The sequence below is a fragment of the Haliotis rubra genome, unplaced genomic scaffold (genome assembly GCF_003918875.1).
Source record: "Haliotis rubra isolate DU_JTF1 unplaced genomic scaffold, ASM391887v1 Scf87, whole genome shotgun sequence".
Lineage (NCBI taxonomy): Eukaryota > Metazoa > Mollusca > Gastropoda > Lepetellida > Haliotidae > Haliotis > Haliotis rubra.
The window spans coordinates 1,877,195-1,892,176 of record NW_025767601.1 but is presented as its reverse complement, the minus strand read 5'-3'; positions in this window follow the sequence as shown (position 1 = coordinate 1,892,176).

Sequence of the window (14,982 nt, the reverse complement as noted above, 5' to 3'; positions counted from 1 at the left end):
GAAAATGTATGAACGGAAAGATTATGGAAGAAATTGTCTGATGAAGAAACAAGGACTCATAATCGCTCATGTGATATAAGGCCATCTATACTACCCATCAAAAGTTTAGATTTACTAGTCTAAATGTAGCCACTTACTTCAGTCAACTGTTCTAAACTAGATTTTGCAAAATATTCCATACTGTTTAAAGGTACTGTTTACACATGAACTGATGTATTGTAAAACAAATTCGTAACGTTGAAAAGATTATTGTCTTGAGTTCAATAAAAAATGAAACTCAGTGAAAATTGGCGAATTCTAAACAAAACTTTACTCCAAAACGCAGCTGTTCATATGCAGGATATTTGCACATGTTTTTCAGCAATTTGATGCATGATCCTCTTGCAGTTCATCTGCATACGGTTTGCAGTTGGTTCCCTCAAGTTAGGGGAGAAATTCATCTTCGATGTAACCACCTATATATACATAACATATAGTGAATGCTTTAAGTGAGTCTTTTGATGGGTAGTATATGTATTTCACAACATCACTGAGAGGGATACCGGTGGCCTGGTCGTTGCCCAGGAGCGGTTGGTAGGCTAGTGGTTTAGGCTTTTGCTCGTCATACTGAAGACAAGGTTTCGATTCTGCACATGGGTAGAACGTGTGAAGCTCATATCTGGCTCCCCCATCACCATGCTATTACTGATTTTTTTTCTAGAAGCTGTGTAAACCGTATACCAACTCATTCACTCTCATGTGCTGTATTTTCGTGTCTTGAATGATCACTAATATCTAATTGATACTTTGTGTCTGTACCTTCAGGTGAATAAAACGGTCAATCGCAGGACTTTCTAGCATACATCATGGATACGAATCTATCGAATGTTTTCTATCATCGACATTGACGTATTGGTAAAATGTTTTTTGTGGAGGTTGCTTGGAAACCTTAGAAGACACATGCACTTAAAAGTTTTACCAAGTGAGTTGAGTTTTACGCCTCACTCAGCAATATTGCAGCTATATGGCGGAGTTTTACCAAGACTACGTAGTAATCTGACATATGTAGTATGTGGTATTGGCTGTATAATCCTACTTGTCAGGCAACTGGAGCATCAGCATCTGGGGTCCGATCATTACTGTTTACTTTAACAGTGATAATATGTGTTTCTGTGCAGGAGCCCGACACGATAATGCGCTGAGAGAATATTAAATCTGAAAGGTCAGCGTCAGTGAAGAATGGGTCTGTATTATCTGTCAAAACATATTTTATTGGACGTAAAACGGCGACATAGTGGTGACAGCTATATAAATGGAACAATACAAGCCAACAATCATTAAGTCTTGAGTGCATGTGTACTCTGAATGGATCACTAAAAGCCACTGATGACACAAGGATTAATGCATATGGACACGTTTTGTCGAAGTCACAATTATTTGTACTATTGCTGGAGAATTTCACTTCAGTCTATGTGTAACATGAACAATGATGGGTAGCACTGAAGGTGCTGATGTCGTTAAGATGAGTGGGTGTGAAGGGTATACTTTTGCTATATTGGCAAAAGGCAAGGATCAGAATCACACGCCACAGTGTTTGTTATATATATCTGACAAAAATATGTATCATTTGCCACAAGTATGATCAGAATCACACGTCACCGTGTTTGTTGTATATAGTCTGACAAATATATGTGTCATTTAACACAAATATGAGCAGAATCACACGTCACGGTGTTTTATATATATAGTCTGACAAATATATGTGTCTTTTAACACAAATATGAGAAGAATCACACGTCACGGTGTTTTTTATGTACATTGACAAATATATATGTAATTTGGCACTAGTACATTGCAGATGAATATCTATATTATTACTTTATTGTTTCACAAATTACAATAAACATTAATACATTAACGTCCGGTTGACATGCGTCTTCCCATCGAACCACCTTCATTTAGCAGGTTAGAACAAGGTGGAAGGATTATGTTTCCGTGAGAGTTATTATGGAGGGGATATTTAGTAAACGTTTAGTCATTCACCCTGAGGTATACATATTTATTCGTAATCTAACATAATCTATGGGTTCAAATCATTTGAAATAGCAAAAAGATGAATAAACACTCTTGCAAACTTGCTGATAATATTGTAAGCCTTGTTGATCTTGTTATCCTATGTGTTTGTTGTCCACTTCTTAACGTCTTCCAAATCCTGGAAGTCACATATACCAGTATATATGGCATGTTGGAAATTATTGTTGTTGTTTTTCATTTCTAAACATGGTTCAGCGTCACGAGAATCAGGTAGGCAACTATTCCCGAGATGTGAAAAAACGTCTTAAGCACTTGCTTCCCGCACAAAAATACTACAACACCACTGAAGAAATTCCGAAACGTTGCGAGTCTATCAGCGATCAATTTTGATATGAGTATTACTCCTTCGCCGTGCTCTTATACCTTCAACGAGCACAGTCCATATGAAACTTTGTTTAGTGTTAAGACAGTGGTGGTCTGGGTTCTCCATTCCGGTCTCATGAGGTGATCCATCTTCTTCAGACTGAACATGACCTCCAATTAATATAGATGAGTCCTGAACCATATTTACTCTTATGAAGTTTTGTCATCGGATCTAGTTCTGTAATTAGATGCAGTTACTTCGCCCGAAATCACCCAGGTTGACCAGGGCCAAGATTCACTTTCCAGTGGTCTCGAGAAACATCGCCACTAGTTTCCCAAGCTGATCGCATATATTTACATGGATGTCAATCTGGAGACAATATTCCTGTGTCCATAAGTATTTTAGATCGTGGTTGAGGTGACCCCAGAAATGTTTTAGTGTTACAGTGGTCAGAAATTACAGTTATCAGTGCACTTGTGTCACGAAAAGTGGTATCTTAAATGGTACCTACTCCAGAAACATTTTACATTTGCCCAGAAACATATCTGATATTAGTTGGTTTATAATTTGGGGAAGCAGTCACTCTATCTTCCATTTGTCGTGTACCAGGTTTGTCGAGTGTGGCTGTACTGGTCAAAATCGGTATCGCACAAATAGGGGTAAGTACTTCCACAGAAATGCACAAGCTGCCGTCAACTTAGTTGAAATTGTCACAACAAATACCATTTATATAGGTGTATTAGGCGAAATTTGGGTCCCTGGAATGAGGGGTTAAGATGAGGTAGGCCTTTGCGCTGTGTAGCAGATTTCAGATTGTTTTACCAGAAACCGTTTTACGTGATATTGTTAAACTGAGAGATGTTTGTGTATTTATTACACATTCTAATGTTCGTGAAGCAAGAAGACATTACTGTAAACTTTGTATTATCACGATTTTTAGTGGAATAATGAGTAAATATATTAGATGAATGAGATTTTCAAACAATTTCATACCGCTTAATTACTCCTTATGAACCTTAACTCTGTTCATGAAATGTTTGGTGATTCTCTTATCTCTTGAAATCACTCGATACAATTACCTTTACTTGTCTTTTCAGAAACTTCAACATTCATACAACAAACATACATGCCATGCCTGTACAAAGTCTTGAAGATTGAATTCAACGTGGAGTGAGTCAAACTGCAAAGAAAGATTAGCACTATTGAGACGGGTAAGTAAATTACACATTAATACAAAAAATATTATATTTTTATCTAAAACAGTATCATTTGTTTTAAAACAACTACTTACAGGAAATGTGAAATATTAAACTATCAATTGGCAATACAATGCAAAAAGGGGCTAGACATAGCTAGCAATCAGATTTGGGCCACCATACATCAACTCCAGACGATCAGACATTTTCATTTCCGAAAACAAACAGATCACACAAACATTATTCGAACCATAAATGCGTAAGTGAACATCAGAAATGAATGAGAAACAGTCAGATGTTCTCCGCCAGCTTTCTTTTCCCACGGCACAATGTTTTGAAGCGACTTGATAACACAGGGAAACCCGGGTGTAATACGCTTGAGTTGTTATTTCTTAATTTTATCGCAGTGCTTATAAATGACTTCTTCTTGGAACCTTGGAAATTCATGGTGTGATATTTCCCGTCTGTCTGATCATAGCTATGGTTTACTATTTTTCATCGGAGGAACAAACGTACTACAGGGTGACATGGGATGTTATTTGCCAATTTGATAACGTTCATTAAGATGTAAATTTAAGGCTTGCTATGGCACTGAGTAAAAAACCCGATGTTGATGTCTGGCCATTACGATCAACCTGAGTGTATATTAGATTCGAACTAACAACCTTTCATTAGATGCATTGCTAATGCTGAACCTATGCTAAGTCACTTCAGGGTTGGAGGGAAACATTTTGGACTAGAGAGCCCACTGATTGATATTGTAGAAACAGGTGGTATGTACAATGTGTTACGTTGGCGAGCAATCAACGCGCATCATCAGATTTGTGCATCTCATCCATTAAGACGCCTCACTCATTAGTAAAGTAACATGTACCGGAGTAAGACCATTTACACAAGCCGTTATATCAACCGACGTCTACCGAAGGGTCACAAACAAGAATGATACGATGGGAATCAATGAAGCACAGACAGTTAATATTAATTTTGTAAATGCCAAAATCAACAAATCCATCCAAAAATATCACCACAGAAAGATCGGTTACTACTGCAGATGTAATCCCACCAGAAAGGCTAATGGGGCCATGAAAGAGGCGTGGGAAATTAGAGTAATGGATAGGTCTTATTGTTAGGCAAGAAAAACGCATTACGTGTTCGGTGAGCAGCTCTGTCACATTTTTCGGAAATTGAAGAAGTGGTCATGATCTGACAGAGTCTCGGTCTGTATTTCTTGTTTTATCCCCATGATTGTGTCAGATGTAATCACGTCTAATGTCAGGTATTGATAAAATGTCACCGACGGTCGGCACACGGAATGATTTGAGGAAGAATATTTCCACATATTTAATGGGGTTTCTGTCTTGGAAGCATGCTCCCAAATTGAATTAATCCATTATTTTCTTTCATATGGCAGATAGGTTGTGAAGAATTTGGCATCTTAGATAACAAACAACAACTATTCATTGCTATTTCGACTTTTACGCCCAATAAAATTGGGTTCACTGGAAAATCGAGAATTCTTATCGTCAGTTGGTTGTCGTCTTATATTTACTCACAAGTTATGGCTGAAATACTGCACACGTGGCGGATAGACTTAACCCTTTTGTCTAATACAACCCACTCTCATAGAAACCATTTCAATCACTAATTTATATACAACACACACGCACACACACTAGTGTGTCAATAATAGCCATACATTTTTTACCATGAAACCAGACGCCTAGTCGCTCAAGCCATTGTTACACTGAGTACAGAATAAAACACATTACTCGTCCTTTTTTTGTCAGGAATTATATTAGCTAATTAATAAGTTTGTTTGATATAGACACGAGTGCATCACGGCAATGCGTTGGTGGATCTTCAAAGTATCACTATCTAATTGATACTCTAAGTCGGTACCTTCAGTTGAATGGAAACAGGCTTCGTCAGGACTTTCCAACATACATCATGGACACGAATCTATCGAATGGGTTTTATGATAAACATGGATGTATTTGTAAATTGTTTGTTTGGGGATTGCATACAAAGCATGCATTTTAAGAAACGTGCACTTATAGTCTTTACCAAGACTCAATAATCTGCCATCGGGGATGCCAGTATTATGGTATTTACTACTGTTAATATTTGTCGGTGAAATGCTTCGTGTGCAGGAGTCCACACGACAATGTACAACGACAGGATTAAATCTAAACCGTCAACGTCAGAAAATAAAGCGTCTGGATTATTTGTCAGAACAGATTTCATTAGACGTAAAAGGCGACATAGTGATGGTAGATATATAAATGGACCACTACGAGCCAACACGTATTAGGTCTTGACTGATGTGTACTCTGAGTGTGAAAGGTTTTGTCAACCTCACACCTACTTATGCTACTGATGCAGACTTTCTCCTCAGCCTCTGAATGACGTGAAGGACTGTGATTCGTACGTGGGTGCAGATGAGATGTAGATGAGTGTGTTCGTATGTGAACGGTATATCTTTTAAAATACTTCTTGCCACATGCAGGTTAGTAATGACGCCTAGGTGGAAGTTACTTGCATCGTTGAGAGTAATTTTGGAAGGGGTGTTTTGTCAACATTTTCTCATTCACACGAAAATAGGCTCATACGTATCAGTCAAACTCAGTGTTGATTAACCTGATGAACTAGGTTTGCCAATTTTCCCATCTATTTTTATAAACATAGTTGAAATGACAAACACATGTATCAACACAACCGCAAACTTGTGGGGCGGTGGAGTAGCCTAATGGTTAAAGCGTTCGCTCGTCACGCCGAAGACCCAGGTTACAATGTGTGAAGCCCATTTCTGGTGTCCCCCCGCCGCGATATTGCTGGAATATTGCTGAAAGCAATAGAATCATACTCACTCACTCATCCACTCTGTTATAGAACACACGTTTTCCAATCACCCGAAGTGATACATTCCAGAATATATGACATGTAGGAAATTAATGGACGGGTGTCATCTCTAAGCATGGTCCAGTGTTTCGATAATCACTTAAGGTAACTAGTCCAGAGATAAGCAAGCTGCAATAAGTACCTGCGTCCAACACCGAAATACTACAACACATTGGAATGAAATTTCGAAACTTATCGAGCCTACAGAACAATGTTAATATGTGCATTACCTTTTCTGCATGCTCTTGCACCTTCGCCCACCACAGTATCTATAAAGCAATGTGTTGTTTAAAGACCAGAGTTGGCCAAAGTCTTCCGTCGAGGTCTCATGAGATCATCCGTCTTCTTCAAACTGAGTATCACCGTCGTCAAATCTAGTTCCATCATCAGGACTATTTCCACAAAATGAACCAATTTCGTCATCTGACCCTGTTCCATCCCCTGATATCATCCAGGTTGACAGGGGACAAGACTCACCTTCCACCTTTGGAGAAAGATCACCACATGTTCCTCAAGCTGACCGCATGGTGACAATACTTCTCATAGAGTTAGATACAAGTCAACCAAGAGACGATGTTGCTGTGTCAATACCATTTGTAGAGCGTGGTAGAGGTGATCCCAGCAATATTCTTGGTGTTAAAGTGAACAGACAATATAGTGATCAGTGCACCCCTATTATGAAGAGTGGTATCCTAAACTGTACCTTCTCCAGATATATTTGTCATTTACGCACAGAAACGTATCAGACATCAGCCTGTATCTCATTTCTTGAAGCAGTCAATCAGTCTCCCATTTGTGGTGGTCAAGGGTCTGTCAAATGTCGCTGCAGTGGTCATAGAAATAGATGTAAGCGCTTCCCGGCCAAATGGAAGGGCAATAACAGCCGTTCACATTGCCACAACAAATACAGTATATAGCGGGGTATAAGGTATGAGGGTGGTTTTATGCACGGTGTAGAAGATTTCAGGGTCCCGATCCACACAACGTTCGTAACGTTACGACTTATCGTAACTATGTACTATATGATTGGCTTACGATGGACTTAGGGCTAGAGTGATATGGTCCCAGATTGTTTTACGACATGTTTCACTTTCCACCTGTTACGTGATTGTGTCAGACTGTGAGATACTTGTGTATCCATTACACTTTCAAAGTTTCGTGAAGCAGGAAGACATCACTGAAACCTTCCTATGATCTGACTGTTAGTGTAACAATGAGTAAATAAATTAGGCGAATGAGATCACTCTTTAGATTTCAAGAAAACTGTTATTTTTATGAAATGACTACAAATGTATTTACATATACATGTCATGCCCGTATCAAGTAAATTATACATTGATAACAAAATATTATCGTTTCATCTAAAAATAGAATCAGTTTATTTAAAAGCACCCACAGAGCATATAAAATATTAAACTATCAATTTACAACACATTGTAAACCGGACTGCACATAGCTGGCAACCAACATTCGGCCAACATACTAGGGAAGTTCAACGCACAGCAATCTTGATGTATTCAATTCCGAAAAGAGAGATCGAAGAGGCATTTTTCGAACCATGAATGTGTACTTCTGCTGGATAACTGGAATAATCATAAGTGAAGATCAGAAATTGACGAGAAACAGTCAAATGTTCTAGATCCAATGCCCACGAAGCAAATTGATAACACAGGGAAACTCGAGTGTGATTTGCTTGAGGGTCTGTGGGTTTGGTTTTTGTTTTTTCAATTTTAACTGACTTGTTCTTTGAAAGCTTGGTTATTGGCATATTTATTACCACAACTGCCGTTTCATTGTCTGGCTACCAACTCAGTCTCTTGAACTCGGACACTGACTATACCAATTTTAATGGAGCACAGGAAAACAGATGCAAGCAATGGTATGATATTTCCCGTCTTTCTGATTATTGCTGCAAGGATCGTATACCATTGCCCGTGAAACAGGAAAATAACCTGGTTGTGATACTGTTTTTTGGATCTCCTGTCGCCATCAGAAGAACAAACCTAATACATATAGACATATGATGTTATGTGCCAATCTGATAACAAAAACTGAGATGTAAAGGCTTGCAGTGGTATTGAGCACGACGCCCGATGTTGATGTCTAGGCATTTTACGCCTCAAATTGTATTCGTTTTCTATTTGTCATACTGTAATTTAGACGAATCTTACCAAAAAAAGCAACTACGCTCGGGTCCTTTGAAAGATGTTTACTGTAATCGTACTTTAGTTTATGGAGGCTGTATACATTCTAAAGATGAAATGTCACATACATCTTCAGTGAGTTTGTTTGTTTGATTTGCTTTGAATAGTATTCCAGTTATCATGGCACATGGAAACCCACTAGTACTCTTATTTTGTTGATAAACAAAACGGTGAACCCAGGCTTAAGTTACTGGCATACCCAAAAACACGCAGAGTTTTAATTGTGTATTCTTACATGATCTTAATCGTTTGTTTGCATCTCCATTACTCCTGGAACATCCTGTCATCTGGAATACGTTAGCATACAAGGCAATCAGATTTTCATACCACATATGGATATTTGAGAAACCGTCGTGAGATAGCACACATAAATCAATCGACTTACTATTACTTGATCTTTGTGTGATTGTCATAGAAACCAATGCTATTTGGTGTCACAGACTGTGAGAAAATATTAACTCGTAATCAAATCTTCTCAGTGAGAAGGGCGATTTTAGCGTCTTGGTGTTTCTAAAGGCAGTCAATGTCTCTCGATGTCTCTGATAAGATTCTAATTTGTAACAGATAACACATTGAATACATGTTGTCGCAGTTGTTGAATTTGACATAAAGTTTGTGATGGGAAATACCGAACAGATATTAATAATTATATTTATTGATTTGTTCTTTGATACTTGAGAGGTCCATTCAAGAGAGTATGAAGTATACCCACTTACCCGGTGGTGGAAACGATCTCCACTTAATATATTACTAAGCAGATGATCATTCCGATGTAATTCCAGGAGAGAACACTTCACAACTTTCAAGGAACAGAACAGTCGTGGATATTTTCCCCCGAAGATTTTTAAAAGTGGCATACGACAGTTGATTGATTATCAATAGGGTCAGACTGACTGACTGACTGAGTTTGGTTTAACGCCGATTTTAGCAATATTCCAGAAACATCACGGCGGGGGACACCAGAAATAGGCTTCACACATTGTGCCCATGTGGGGATTCGAACCCGGGTCTTCGGCGTGACGAGCCAACGCTCATGAAAGCTTTTTTCAAATACAGCACGTCAGTTTCCAAAGAATACCTATCGTGACTGTCCTCACTAACAAATCCCGTTTGGTGTAAATGAAAAATTAGCTATGACAATCATATGAATGGATCATGAAAAATCAGTGATGACACCAGGTGTTCGCGAAAAGTGTAAGCATGTCCTGCCCTACCGTTAGCACCCGTAATTCACAAAAAGTGTATAATTAATGAAAGCATTTTTGCTCGTTTGTGTTGCAGGCATATAAATACTTTTTGCAATTTGGACATCAGTGATGATAGAATGTTTAATGGAGCAGAGGAAAGTCCCGAATTATGTACATTTGTATTGCGCAATTCATGATATTGCCTTATGACATTTGTTCCCTTGCATGTTCATGTCCCTTGAGTTTTACAGTTGACCTTGGCGTGACAGGAGCTGAGGTGATGCAGAATATGCTCACATAGCTCACGAGATATGATACACCTCGTATCACACTTTTCATAGCGGTTCACAAATACATGTTTGTAACATAGGCGAATCGAACGTTGGACTCTTCGTTTTGAAGGGGGTACTTTATGAAGATAACAATTGGTTATATCGCTGTACTTTAAGTGACGTGCAGCAACAAAATAACCGAATCTGATCATCTGATTCCGTTAGTGGCCTCTTACAATTAGCGTGGGTTGCTGATGACTACTTTGATCCTTGATCTTCACAGTGTATGTCTACTAAGTAATTAGTGTTTAACGGCAATATTAATGATATATAGCATGAATGTTTTTTTCTCCCCTTCCATACAGGAGGAGGTCGTCTTGACAAGTTAAATACGGTAGTACAACCGCCTACTTATTAACAGCTGTCGAGTCAAGATATTAACGGTGTCAATCTCAACTATAATGTTCCTACTCCCTATAAAACACGTATATCCATTTCAACTAATGAACAAGGGCAAATCCGAATTTATGAAGAGACATTAACCAGGCCTTTCTTATTGCTTCGAAGGTACCAAACGTGTTATGTACCTTAATATGCTTGCATAAGAATCTGACCAGTAATCTGAACAATATTTTAGTGTGCCTTGATATCGAGTTACTAAGTGGTCCCAATTTGATTTTTGATGGGCCACAAATACTTCCACGTAATTGTTTACTCAAACCTACCTGTATAGTAGACTATAAAAAGGATTTTCAATCCGAAGACAGGCTTTCCACCGATGTTTTGAACATGTCAGCTACGGTGAAAATACCTTTGTATTATAGTAAAAATCTAAGTGGACCCTCTTGTCAACTCTGACTTTGTCTGATTCGTCCACAGTTGAAAACATGACAACTTCTTAACCGAAATGTACACCAGTTATCGTATGTTTCCGAAAGTATGGAAGGAAATTTAGTTAGGTTGCCTAAATGAAAACAAAAGTAATTTCGAAAAAGAAGTTTACTTTAACGATTCAGAGTGACAACAATATATGACAAAAGGGATCATTTCAACTTTCCAATATTCAACTTTCATGTCGAGCAACATTCAAAGAGCGTCATATGACTGTTGCTAAAACGTTGTGCGATCAAGGTTAGAGCATTCAAAGCCTCTGTAAAGCTTTCAAAAAGTTTTAGTGAAGACGTGTTCAGGAAACTTCTAAATTTGATGCATCGGTGGCCAAGATTATGCCCGATGCAATTCCCTGTTTTGACCTTACCATACTTTCCAGATTCAGGTGAACAGTTGACAAACCTTAGCATATATTTATGACGGGTGACACCGGTGGGGCATGATACGGACACCTTTCGCGAACACCTGGTATCATCCTTATTTGGTAGTGATTCAATAACACATGCTCAGTCATTATATTTGATACTGTCAATCACTGGATTGTCTGGTCAAGACTCGATTGTTTGCAGACCGCGTTGTACATCTGTAATACTGCTGAATGCGGCCTCAAACCAATCTTCATGATATAGTCACTCTGTTTTTAGCAGATATTTCTAACGAAAGTGGAACGGGTTTTGTCTTGACTTAAAAATACATTTTGTCAGACATTCTTGTCAAACCTGACATTGTCAGTATATCTTCCACAGTTGAAAGCATGCTCCTCGCTTAACCATGTTGTACGCCAAATAACGTATAATTCCAATAGAGTGGACTGATATTTAGTTATGTAATCCAATCCAATATCCGGGTAACTAATTCCTAATGGTTGACCATCGTTGGCACAATTCCAACGAAAGTCACTTCCTCACCACGGGCCCAGAAAACAAAACTGCTAAAACAAGACAATATTTCCTTCTTCAAAACTTCTGCAAATGTTCATCTTTTACCTGTGCACAGGACAACATACTTACACAATGATTGAATAATGGTAAATTGTTAACTTTGTTTTCAACGCCACATGCATCATGTCAGCCTAATGAAAACGTCCTCGCTGGAACTACCAACTGAATTACAAATATGTTCAATAACCTATGGAAAAGATCCACACTAAAGCCATCAAGTACATAGAACATCACCAACATCAACCAACAATCCCATCTAGAAATAATCACCACACAATGATCAGTTACTACTGCAGATGCAATCCCAACCGGAAAGGTCAGTGTGGTCATGAGAGGGACGTGGGGAATTAGAGTAATGGATACGTCTGTATACGTCTGGCCACACGGTACCAGAGAAACGCAATACGTGTTCGCTGAGCAGCTCTGTCAAATGTTTTGGATTGCTTCTCAGACCTTACGGAAATTGAAGAAGTGGTCAGGATTCCACGTCAGTGACACTTAGGAATAAAATGCACAGTCTCAATCTGTATTGCTTGTTTTATTTCCATGACTGTGTCGGATGTAATCACGTCTCATGTCAAGTATTGATGAAATGTCACTGATGGTCTACCTACTTGTAATCTGGTCACCAAAGTATATTAGGATCAGATATTAAAACGCAGTGACAAAATATTGTTAATGGTCATACTATCTATACTCAAGCAAATGCAACATGAGCTTATGAATCACATTGTTATTTTGTGGGAGAATATACTTGATAGTCTATCAAACAGATCCCATAAAAGGTCGTAAACATCTGTTGATATTTTAGATTTTTAGGCTGAACGCAATAGGTATTTCAAACGTTTTCAATAGGAACTTCTTTTGCTCATAAATCCGCTTACTATTTAAGATCTATTCATCATCACGATTATTTGTCATATTCTATACCATTTGTTAATGTGTTACGATACATATATTCAGATTTCCTTTGAAGTAAAATGTATACATTAACATATTGAAAATAGAACGTTGTATATGTATGGACGTAAAGAGGATGGGTGTAAGTGAAAGATGAAACAAGTATCGTACTTGTTCAAGAACATACTTGTATTTCACATAATGAGTGAGATGGCCTCCGGTGGTCCAGTCGTTCCTGTGGCGGTGGATTGGCATAGTGGTTCATTGGAATATCAAGAACTCTTAGGTTTTTATGTTTGCTCTCACTTTATGGCTGACGTTCACCTCACTGTCCATAATAACACAGAAACTGTCCTAGTCAATCACTAATTCATATACAACACACACAGTAGTTGGTCAACTGCCATATTATAATTTTTTATTACTCTTAAACAAAATTACTCGGGCGCCTGGTCGCTGAAGCCTTTATTACACTGAGTGCAAAAAACGCATTCTTGTCTGGAATTAAATCAGCTAATAAGCTTGTTTGATATAGTCCGTGACGAGCGCGATCGGTGCAGGACAGTAATGTATTGTGCGGATCACTATCTAATTGATGCTATATGTCTGTACCTTCAGGTGAATGGAAATTGGCTTCGTCAGGACTTTCTAAAATGCATCATGGACAAGAATCTATCGAATGTGATTTATGATCCACGTGGATGCATTGGCGATTTGTTAGTGTGGAGACTGTTTTGGAAGAAACATGCACTGAGAGTCTTTACCTAGACTCAATAATCTGACTACAGTCCATTTGGGGTCAAATGGGAACGCTGAATGATTAAATAACTAAGTGCACAAAACATAAACAAGATACATGGCCCTGAAACATCTGTGCCCAACAGGATCTGTAGTCTCGTCTGCCATCAGGGTCGCTTGCAGATTTCTGTGTTATTAATATTTGTCGGTGAAATATTTTTAGCGAACTAACAAATCAACCACATTAACCCTTCTTGTCATGTTACTCCAGCATCAAGATCTGGTTCCGATCATTACTGTTAACATTAGCAGTGATAATATACGTTCATGTGCTGGAACAACCCGTGAAGGTCCGGGTTAGAATATTGATCTTCAGTAACCCCTGCTTGTCGTAAGAGGCGACTAACGGGATAGGGTGGTCAGGCTCGCTGACTTGGTTGACACATGTCATCGGTTCCCAAATGCGCAGATCGATGCTCATGCTGTTGATCACTGGATTGTCTGGTCCAGACTCGATTATTTACGGCACCCATGAAGGGCCACCTCCTCGTGGTGGGTGCTGGGTCACGCTAAGCGCCCTTCAACCCCCGTTGTGGACCCGGGGGGATATTTGGTCCACCAACCCGTTTGGCGTGGGTTGCGCCCCTGTGTCGGTGGAGGACGGGATCCTGGTGGTTGAGGGCACTGGTTCCAGGAACAGTGTTCCTTTGCCCAACACACCACTTCGGCCCTTACTTCACCTAGACGGGTGGTAGAACTGGCCCGGTTCTATCAATCGGCTGGTCACGCCAAGCCCTGTGCATAGTTATTTTATTTGCACATTTTATTATTGGGCCTTTGACATTTTGATTTTCAATGTACAAATTATTTATATATGAAATTGCCTAGAGTCCTATGCCAGAAGGCGGTGGCTCATGGGCCAATCTGGTGATGTTGACCTCTGAATAATGTATGTCTCCAATTTCTTGTCATAGGGAACCAGTCTGGCATTTAGTTGGTAGATAAATGCAGCTATTCAAGTCATATTCTCTGGAGTATACCACCCCTGTATCCCTGGTGTCAGCATCTTGGATACCCGGTGCTATTTGACACCGTCCTTGTTGACACTCCATGGTGGGTGGGGAACAGGGGTGCTGAATCGTTTCCTTTCACCATGGCACTAATAAATTCTGGTTCTTCTCGAAGCGAAAAGAAAAGACGTCTTGAGGATTTGGATGCCTCATCTGGAAATACTTCTTTAAACAATGATTCATGGGCACGATTTCTGGTGATCGAGGATTTTTACCAATCAAACTCAACCCTTTTGCCATTTCCAAAGCTGTATCTGGGATTTGTGGTGAGGTGAACAACGTCACCCGTCTCCGCAGTGGTTCACTTC